The sequence below is a fragment of the Myotis daubentonii genome, chromosome 1 (genome assembly GCF_963259705.1).
Source record: "Myotis daubentonii chromosome 1, mMyoDau2.1, whole genome shotgun sequence".
Lineage (NCBI taxonomy): Eukaryota > Metazoa > Chordata > Mammalia > Chiroptera > Vespertilionidae > Myotis > Myotis daubentonii.
In genome coordinates, this window is record NC_081840.1 from 131,654,552 (window position 1) to 131,665,514 (window position 10,963).

Sequence of the window (10,963 nt, forward strand, 5' to 3'; positions counted from 1 at the left end):
ATTAGCTATAATAGGAATTATAGGTCCATCAAGAGAATATACCCTATGGATTAGGCAGCAAAGGTCTCCCTCTTTGAGCTTCATTATTATTACAAAAGCCTCATTCATACCAGGCTAATGGGAGGTAGAAGCATGCTTCATAGAATAGATCTCATAGGATGGAGTCCCATTCAGCTAGTTTCTAATTCATACATATATGGAAAGAGAGCGATTCTTGCTGTGTTTTCATTTAGACTGGTCCCCTTGCTACTTTTCGTCTTCATCACTATCACCCTCTGCTCTCATCCTCTCTCACTCAGAAGGACCACAATGAAGTGTTCCACCTGTGGTCCTAGGAAAGCCCCCTAGACTTGCCAAATACAGCATGTCTATCCTGGGCTCTACGGACTACTCTCTGTACCTAAGAAAATTAGCCCCCAAGATATATTTGCAGGTTAGATCCAGGAGCAGAATGACCCCCTGAATATTTCAAGTTTTGGAGAACTCTTTCACAGAACAAAAAATCTTAGTGTTACACTTTAGTTGGATTGAGAATTTGTTGACATTATTTATCACAACGTGGAAATCAGTTTGGAAGCATTTCCAAATGACCCTCAGGAGAATAAAATTATCTTTTCTCTTTTGGGTCCTGAAGGGAGAGTTGTTCAAAGTTACTCCTCTCATGTAACCACAGCCCAGGCACCTTGTGGAAAGTGAAGATGGTGAAATATCTTGGTACACAGAAAACTTTAGGATGGGATGTTTATATATCCTAGAATTATTTTACCAAGTAAAACTGAGTCTTTTCTTTCCTTTAATCTCAAAGTAAACATCTCTGGGATCAGTGATGTATAGTAACAGTGAAGAGGAATCAGCTGGAAAGAGCATATCAGAGAGACAGTCAAACTCACAGAACTAATTGGGAGCAGAGGCCTGAAACACCTGCACTTAGAAAGAAAAACAAATATATGCTTATTGGTATAAAAGTATTAGCTTGTCTGACAGAGGGTTTACTAACTGGTCTATAACATGAGACTGGCAGTGCATTTTGCTGTGTTCTCATTGCCTAACTTTTTTTTTTTACCTGCTTTATATTTTTGAGTTTATTTTCTATGAGGCCATCAAAACAAAGGCTTCTGATCTAAACAAACAATAGCCATAACTCAGGCTGGTGGAGATCTCCTGGGTTTTTCTCTGAGTGTGCATGCTACACAAGAAAATTCTGTTTCCAAAGATCAAAAAGAGGATGCATATTTATGTGGCATGCATTCATGTGGGTCTATAAATAAACAAATACTATTAATATATTTTATGGGTAAAGAAGGAAATTTTCCACTTAGTATTTTTATTTCAGTACCTTTCCCTTTTACTACTTGAACACTCATTGTGCTTCCTTTAATGGGGTCACATTCAACTAGAAACACTCCATCCTTTGCTGACATGAGGTTAGAAGGGGCCTCAACAGGTCATCAGAGCTATTTCTTTCCTGGTTATTATTTTCAAATTATCATTACTCCTTGTTAGCCTTAGGTGGGCTTCTTACAGTTTCAATCTCCATAGGAATGGGGGAACTAGTTGTATACCACAATTCTAACGAACCTATCTTAAAGTCCATGGTTTTGCAAGGTAGTGTTTACTCTTCAATCTATTAAATAATGTAGGTGGTGTTGTTTTTTTCACGTTTGTCTTATAAAACTGACTTCCAATCATTTTTCTTCAGATTCTCCACCTCCTCATTGAGTCAGAAAACAGAATCAGAATCATTGCTTTAAAATGGGTCAGAATACGGATGAATCTAAAAGAGGATCATCCCCAAAGAGACCTCGAGGATTCAACCATTTTATTATAGGAAGAGTTCTGGTAGGAGAGTAGTCTAGAGTCCTGGGTGTAAACTGACACACTGCAATCGGAATTCAAATGGATTTATTTTTATTTCTACCACTTTTATATAATGGTTGTATTTTAGTGCATCTTCATAGAGCATGCACACTCTCAATCTCCACAAGGCTCACCTCTCCCAAATTTCTTCTATCAGATTCTGTTACTTTCCTACTCTTAGGATCTGAGTTTGATATCTAAAACTATTGCAACAATATGGACTCATGCTCAATTTGTGGTCTCCCATTAATTTTTTTAAGTCATACACAGCAGCCAGTCATTACCCTTTTTCAACATTATTTCTCTGTATTTGTCTGCTCAGGCTGCCCTCACAAAATAGTGCAGACAAGGTGGTTTAAATGAGACATTTATATTCTCACATTCTGCAGTCTGAAATTCCATGACCGAGGTGTGGCAACTTTGGTTTCTGATAAGAGCTTGCCTCCGGTTTGTAGATGGCCACCTTTTCACTGTGTCCCCACATGGCCTTTCCTCCGTGCCCATCCAGAGAAAGAGCCCTATAGTCTCTCTTACTTTTCTTATAAGGACATTAGTTCCATCAAACTAGGATGCCGCCCTTATGATCTCATTTAACCATAATTTGTCCCTCAAGACCCTATCTCCAAATATAGTCACCTCAGGAGTTAGGGCTTCAATGCAGGAATTTGGAGAGGAACACAACCCAGTCCATAACACTCTTTATGTAGCTTAAAGACCATTCTATTTGTGCCACCATTAGGTCATAAACGAATGTGTCACAAATAAACTCTTGTTAGGATTACCATGACCAAAGCATGTCCTTGAACTGGGGACAGAGAGGTGACTAGCATTTGTTTAATGACAGATATTCTGAAAGGTCAGTTAATATGGACTTTTTGTCTGAGATTTCTATGTTTACTCTCTGGTTAACCCTTAGGATAGTTGAATTACTGTTGAGCAAATATGCATCTCCACCCCCTACTCCTGTGGGTAGAATATACTCCCCTGCCCATTGAGTTTGCCTTGGCAATGGGATATTAGCAGACAGGATATAAGTAAGGGTTTGAAGCATGTTTGTACTTAGGGGCTTGCTGTCTCATCTTTCATCCATTGCCGTAAGGATAACATGAAAAGAACATGTTGCTCCAAAGAGGATGAAAAGCATGTGGAGGAGACATGGGCTCGACCTGCATCTCAGAGCCACGGCCAACCAAGCCTAGCCTTGATCAACCTAAGCCCAACTGGCCCAAACACCCGCAAGAATTAATAGAATTATAATTATGTGCAACTAAGTTCCGGGAGTTTCTCCCTTAGGTAGTGGTAATTAACTAATATAGGTATTCATATCCTCAGTTGGGGTTCTTCATAAAATATAAACTTAAAATATGTGTCACAAGCTTAGGGTTTGGCAGTGGGGGATAAGGAAACTATTATAAAAGACTAGATGAATAGTGAGAAAAATAGGAACATGAGAAAATGGTTATCTATTTATACAGCAACACAATTTTGGTTAAAATCATCTGAAAAAACCTAGAAGAAATTATATACAATGACCTTGTCTTATTGAGTGTGGAGATTTTCATACAAAAATTTTGAGTTTGCAGCAGTTTCTTAATAGAAATAGTTAACTAAATACATTGTCTAATCAATAATATAGAGTCCATTTTAGTTGGAAAAATCACCTTTATTCAATGGTATTACAAGGTGATATTTCTTTTCTTTTTGTATATTGATAAGTCACATCAATAACCTGCATTTTTATATTTCTTCTTTTTAAAAAATATATTTTATTGATTTTTTTACATAGAGGAAGGGAGAGAGATAGAGAGTTAGAAACATCGATGAGAGAGAAACATCGATCAGCTGCCTCCTGCACACCCCCTACTGGGGATGTGCCTGCAACCCAGGTACATGCCCTTGACCGGAATCGAACCTGGGACCTTTCAGTCCACAGGCCGACTCTCTATCCACCGAGCCAAACCAGTTTTGGCTATATTTCTTCTTAACTTCAAATATTTTCAAGCCAAACTCAAGATGAAATGAAGAGGTGTAACTCCAGAGCCACACAAAACATTACAAGCAAAAATATATGCAACAGAATTTACACAAAATACTTTTGGAGTGCCCTGTAAAGTGGAAGTAAGGTTCTAGTTCAGCTTCAAGTTTGTCTAGAAAGAGCCAGAAAACAACAGATTGATTATCATGTTGTCAGAATTGGTGTTGTTGCGGGGTAATGAGAAGTTGCTACAAACCTGAAACAACACATGCAAACTGACTGGGAAAAGTAACAAGTACTATAAAACAAGGAATTTGAAACTCACATAGGAGAGAGCTGTAATTCTGTAAGGGAGTTTTCCTGGCCATATGACTCAAATGGCAAAACACCAATGTGGCTTATGTGATCGCAGAATCACTGCTCAGTGCCTGAAATGAAGAATATACCACAGTGACTCCCGAGAGAGGGTTCAACAGAATGTAAAATGGCTACCATAATTCTGGAGGTGGGAGAGGGTTTCAAAGGAGGGAAGCAATTCAGAAAGTATAAGTAAAAAAGATTAACACTGGACTCCTACAAAACTGTAGAACTATTTAACAGACGGTACGTGAGAACTTAAAAGAGAAAGCAATGATTACCAGGGTCAGGAAGTTTGGTGATAGAAGTCACTTTATGCGTTTAAAAATACCACATTCCATGAAGTTGAAGAAACCATTGATTATGAGAGCCATCGTTATTTTCCATCACATTAAGAAAGAAAAACATTGCCATCTATTCTAAGCTTCATGCTAATGGCAAATGTGTTTAAACGCAAATGAAACGTGCATGCCAACGTGGGAGAAATATGATGTTGCTATTTCTTCTGTAGGGAACTCCTTCTTGGGGGTTGTCAGAGGAGCAATGAAAGGCTCGAGGAGGGACAAAAAAAAATGTTCCTTCTTATTTTGCTTCATATTTCTTGTGGGTTTTTTTTTTTTGTCCTATTGTTTTCATCATCATGCCATTTATTATGGATCAGCATTTTGTTCCTGTAAATAATGTGGCAATTGTTTACACTGTGCAGGTTGAACAACATTCACATAACCAGCATCAGCGCCCTCTCTCAGTGATATCAGCACCAGCCAGGTGTTAGCATCAGCTCCCTGAGGTCCCACCTCCATGATCCCTGTTTATGGTAATTCCAACCTATCTCTTTTTCTCTCCTAGCCCTAGGGTGGTAGCTGATCTTACAGCTGCTACTGGGGTTATCTAAGTGGTCAATAATTGTCTTTTCCATTCTCCAGTATCTAGTTAACAATAACTTAAATTATCTGTTAAAATGATTCATATGGTTTGTCTCCTGATTAGACCCTGTTTGATGCAACATCTGTGTGCATGCACATATCACAGAGAGAAAGAGGGGAAAAATGAATTGGAACATTGTTGACCTGTATAACAAATTCTGCTGGGTTGTGGAGAGAGAGCCTTATACGTATACTTAGGTTATCACACCCCTTTGAGCAAGAGCATAACATTTGATTAGCAGTGATCAGAAGAATCTAGTGTCAAAGCAGTATCTGCTGGCCAAAAACTGGGCGAGTTTCTGAGTAATGTAAATTCACTATGCATGAACAATCATGACTGTAATTATGTCCACCTTATGTTAAATATCTATTATAAATGGACAGTTGGAAAAATATTTTAAAGAAAATACCATGTGTATATATACTTGTTTTATTATTTGCATGCAAATCTATAACTAGGAAGTCTTGAATGAGGATCACTGTTACTCCAGGATGGACCCCATTTGGATTAATCTCCTATATAACATTCAATAAAAAATTACTAGTTATGCTAGAAGATAGAAGCAATACTAAAAATTGAAGAGAGGAATAAATAGACATTGGAATAGACCCAGAGGTAATAAGAAATATACTTTAAAATACAACTATGATTAAAATATTCAAGAACATATCAGAAAAGATGGAAGGTAGGGGATGTTGGGGTAAGGTGAAGAGATCAATAGAGAAATAAAATATATTAAAAAGTACCACAGAAACCCTAGAAATAATAGATACAATGATCGAAATTAAAAACCATATTAAATCTAATGGTTGGATTTAATAGCATATTAAACATAGTAGAAAAGATTAATGAATTGGATGATAAGTCAGTGAAAAGAACCCAAGTTGTAGATTAGAGAGAAGAAAGTGTGAAAAATAAAAAGTTTGCACACTCACATATGATATACAGAAAATGATTTAATATGTGTATAAATTGAGACCTAGAAAGAGAGAAATAAGGAGTGGGACAGAACAAATAGTGGCAGAGATATTGGCCAAAATATTTTCAAAATTATGAAAATTATAACACTACATAATCAAGAAGGTCTGCAAGCTCAAAATGAGATATGTAAAAAAGAAAACTACATCTAGGACCCCCCACCTTGAAAGAAAGAAAGAAAGAAAGAAAAACTTAAAAAGCAGCCAGAACATCATTGACAAATGAGCAAAGGCATTACACTGGGGAAAAGTTAGTCTTCTCAACAAATGGAACTGGAACTAGACATCCACATGCAAAAAAGAAAGAAATGAAATGAGACACAGACCTTAGATCTTTCACACAAAAAAATAACTTAAAATGGACCACAGACCTAAATGCAAAACTATAAAACTCCTAGATGATAAGATAGGATAAAATCTAGATAATCTTGGGTGTGGAGATACATTTTTAGACATATAACACCGAGGCAAATCCATGAAAAAAGGAAAAGCTGGACTTAAAAACATGTGCTCTGCAAAATGTGCCATGAAGAGTGTGAGAAGGTAGGGCACAGACTGAGAGAAAACATCTACCAAAGACACATCTGAAAAAGGACTATTACTCTCAAAATGTAAAGAACCTTATGGACAATAAGAAAACACATTAAAAATGTGGCAAAGACCTGAGCAGACACCTCACCAGAGAAGATACACAGATGGAAAAGAAGCATATGGAAAGATGCTCCACATCATGTGTCACTAAGAAATTAAAATTAAGAGAGCCGAGGATGGGAGAAGAGCCGAGTGCCTGAGCAGCACTCCCAGCTTCCTCTCTTCCCCTCTCTGCATCCCGCTCTCACGGCCTGCCTGCCCTGCTCCCCAGAGCAACTTCCACCATGTCTACCTCTGCGAGTTCCCACTTGAACAAAGGCATCAAGCAGATGTCCACGTCCCTTCCTCAGGGTGATAAAGTCCAAGCTGTGTCATCTGGTTGACGCTACTGCAGAAGGACTGCGATGCAAGACCCAGACCCTGCACAGTGAGCCCAAGAGCATAGAAGAGTTGCCCGAGTGGCATTTCGATGGCTCTAGTGCTATGCAGTCTGAAGGCTCCAACAGTGACATGTATCTCTTTCCTGCTGCCATGTTTTGGGCCCTTTCCACAAGGACCCCAACAAGCTGGTGTTCTGTGAAGTCTTAAAGTACAATCGCAAACCTGCAGAGCCCAATTTAAGATATACCTGCTAACGGATAATGGGCATGGTGAGCTCAGCATCCCTGGTTTGGAATGGAGAGGAGTATACTCTCATGGGCACAGATGGGCACCTTCGGTTGGCCTTCCAATGGCTTCCCTGGACCCCACGGTCCATACAACTGCGGCATGGGAGTGACAGAGCCTACGCAGGGATACTGTGGAGGCTCACTACCGGGCCTGCTTGGACGCTGGCATCCAGCTCGCAGGGACAATGCCGGGGTCATGCCTGCCCAGTGGTAACTCCTAATAGGACCCCGTGAAGGCATCGCCATGGGCGATCATCTCTGGGTGGCCCGTTTCAGCTTGCACCGAGTGTTGAAGACTTTGGAGTGATAGCAACCTCTGACCCCAAGCCCACTCCTGGGAACTGGGATGGTGCAGGCTGCCCCACCAACTTCAGCACCGAGGCCATGCGGGAGGAGAACGGTCTGAAGTACAGAGAACTCCATCGAGAGGCCGAGCAGGCGGCACCAGTACCACATCCGAGCCTACGATCCCAAGGGGGGCCGGGACAATGCCCGGCGCCTCACTGGATTCAATGAAACCTCCAACATCAATGACTTCTCCCCCAGCCTGGCCAACTGTAGTGCCAGCATCCGCATTCCCCGGGCTGTGGGCCAGGAGAAGAAGGGGTCCTTTGAAGACTGGCGCCCCTCTGCCAACTGTGACCCCTTCGCAGTGACAGAAGCCCTCATCCGCACGTGTCTTCTCAACCAAACTGGCGCTGAGCCCGTCCAGTACAAACACTACGTGGACTAGACTTGCAGCCATCCGGCTCCTTCTAAGTACTTCTTCCTCCCGCTCCCACTCTCGCCCCTCAATTGTCATAACAAATGTAACTCTAAGAGCAGAATATCAAGGCCTTTTTTTATTCCTCGTGCCCGGTTAATATCTCTTGCTTTCTTTGGCCAGGTTAGAGGGGTCCAGTTCTTAGTCTCTTCACACACACACACACACACACACACACACACACACACACACACACACACTTTTCTCTATCATTGAAGCTTCCCCTACCTTGGTCCTCCGTCTATAACACAAATCAGAGTAGTGTTTGATATTTAAATGCAAAAACATTATATATATATATATATATATATATATATATATATATATATATATATATATGTATATATATGGATATGTGTGCTTTTTCTAAAGGAGAAAGACCGTTTTGGTCACTGGGAGCCAAATTTGAGACGAAATTAGAAATAAGGCTCTCCTTTTGAGGGGGAGGGGTGCTTAGAAAGTTGGCTGTTAGGGGCTGTTAAACCCTCACTACCTTTAAGGGTCTCTCTGTGCCCTGCCTGCCCTTCTGGACATGGGTCGGCTAACAGGAGCAAATAGCAGCAGTCACCGAGCCCCATGGCTCTGGTTTATAAAGACTCATGTGTGCACAGGGGTTTAGAAATATGAGTTGGCTGATCAACTTGAGCATGCATGTTACTGACAAGGGGATATTGGGTTATTTTCTGGGGGACTAGCATGTCACTAAAGCAGGCCTTTTGATATATTTTTAAAAAATTGTAAGTAAAACCAGTTTAGATTTTAATCATATTTGTAGTCTCTTACAGAATTGCTTGTTTGTTTCCACTGTCTCCTCCCTGTCTCCTCTTAGAGGGGAGGGGGATAGGACTGGGGTTAAACACTTGTAATTTTGCATCCTGGTGTCTGTTCTGAGTGTGAAATATTCCTTTTCATTCATTAAGATTCTGAGGAGGTAGTTTTTCTTTTATAATAAAACTACAAACCCTACCTTCAAAAAAAAGAAATTAAAATTAAAATGAGAGAGCACTAGCCGCCTGCCAGGTTGGCCCAGAACGCTGAAGGCAACAGTGCTGGTGAGGAGGGAAGCAGGAGCTTTCCTTCACTGCTGCTGGGAAGGCCACTTTGGAGGATGGTTCAGCAGTTTCTCACAAAAGTCATCATGAGAATGACTGAGCACTACCTGCATGCAACCACATAAATACATCTTGCAGACCTCCATGAAAGAAATAAGACACAGTGCAGTAACTGCTGCATGATTTCATTTCTTCCAGTTCAAAAGCAGGAATATAAATCTATAATGATGGCAATAGTAACCGGTTATATTGGGGGCTATAATTTGGAGGAAATGAAGAGACACTGCCGGGTGCTATTAATGTTCTATATCTTGATGTGGGGAGTGGTTACATTTTGTAAAATTTTATTGAGCTGCACACTTAAGATTTGTACACTTTTCTGCACCTATATTAGGAGCATGTGGGTATAGTCCTTCTGAAATGTCCCAGTGCTATACCAATTTGAGGTTACATTAAAATTGTTTTCTCTCTGTACATCAAGGTAATTTAATTTCAGGAAAATCAAGAAATAGCACAGAAAATAAATAAAATGTGTCAGCAGTTAAAAATAATTACATGGTCACCGAAACTTAAAAAATAATAATAAAACCCTAAATTTTGATTTAAGCAAAAGGGAAGTGTTTGTGTATCTGTTTGAAGTACATGTGTGTGCATGTATCTCTTTCAATGTAGGATAATAGATAGCTATATACATGACATATAAATGTAGAGTTAAATACCAGAAGAAATAGCTAAAAAGTTTTAATTTCTGATTCGCTGATAGTAGAGAAGGATGAGATAGAGCAGAGACTGACATTTACTGAAAAGGATCACATATTATCTATTTTAGCCTATGCAGACCATATGGTCTCTAATGCAAATATTCCCCTCTGTCCTTCTAGTGTGAAATCCACCAGGTACAATATGGAAACAAATGGAAATAGATGCAATGTTCCAATAAAACAGCTGGTGGGGTATAGTTTGCTGACCTCTTGGAAAGGATGACTAATTTTCATAATAATCATAATATTATTGTTTAACTTTTAAGTTATATGCTCTCTTGAACATAATAAAATTATTTCAAAGAAAATATATCATAATATCTTTACAGCATCATTAGCAGTACTCATCATATAGTTTCTCCTGTATCTCTTGAAATTACTTTGCAAACCAATGTACCTTTTGCATATGTTTAAAAAGCCATCTAAAAATCTTGATCATATGTTTCAAATGGTGGGAATTCCAGTATGTTATAAATATTGTCATTTAAAAATAAAACTAGTATAAAAATCTTTTAAATGTAGCCAGTGAAGATACAAAATGGCCAACAAACATATTAAAAGATGGTCAATGTCACTAATCATCAGAGAAATAATAATAATCAGGATGAGATATCACTTTATACCTTTTAGGATGGCTATTATTTAAAAAAAGAACAAAGATAATAAGTGTTGGTGAGGATGTGGAAAAATTGAAACCTTGAATACTGTGAGTGGAAAAGCAAAATGATGCAGGGGCTATGGAAAAGAGTATGGAGGTTCCTTAAAACATTAAAAATAGATGTACCATATGATCCAGTAATCCCACTTCTGGGAATATATGAAATTAAGTATTGAAACCAGGATCTCAAAGATATCTGTACTCTCATGTTCATTGCAGCACTATTTGTAATAGCCAAGATATGGAAATGAACTAAGGGTCTGTTGATAAATGAATGAATAAAGAAAACGTGATATATATGATATGTACCTATATATGTATATCTACTAGTATATATGCAATGTGATATTATTCAGCCTTAATATAGAAGGAAATCT

At 39.0% G+C, this 10,963-nt stretch overlaps 1 pseudogene; it reads left to right on the top strand.

Moving 5' to 3' along the window:
• Window positions 1-6,864: 6,864 nt before the first annotated feature.
• Window positions 6,865-8,316, top strand: LOC132226777 (glutamine synthetase-like; annotated as a pseudogene).
• The last annotated feature ends 2,647 nt before the right edge of the window (window positions 8,317-10,963 follow it).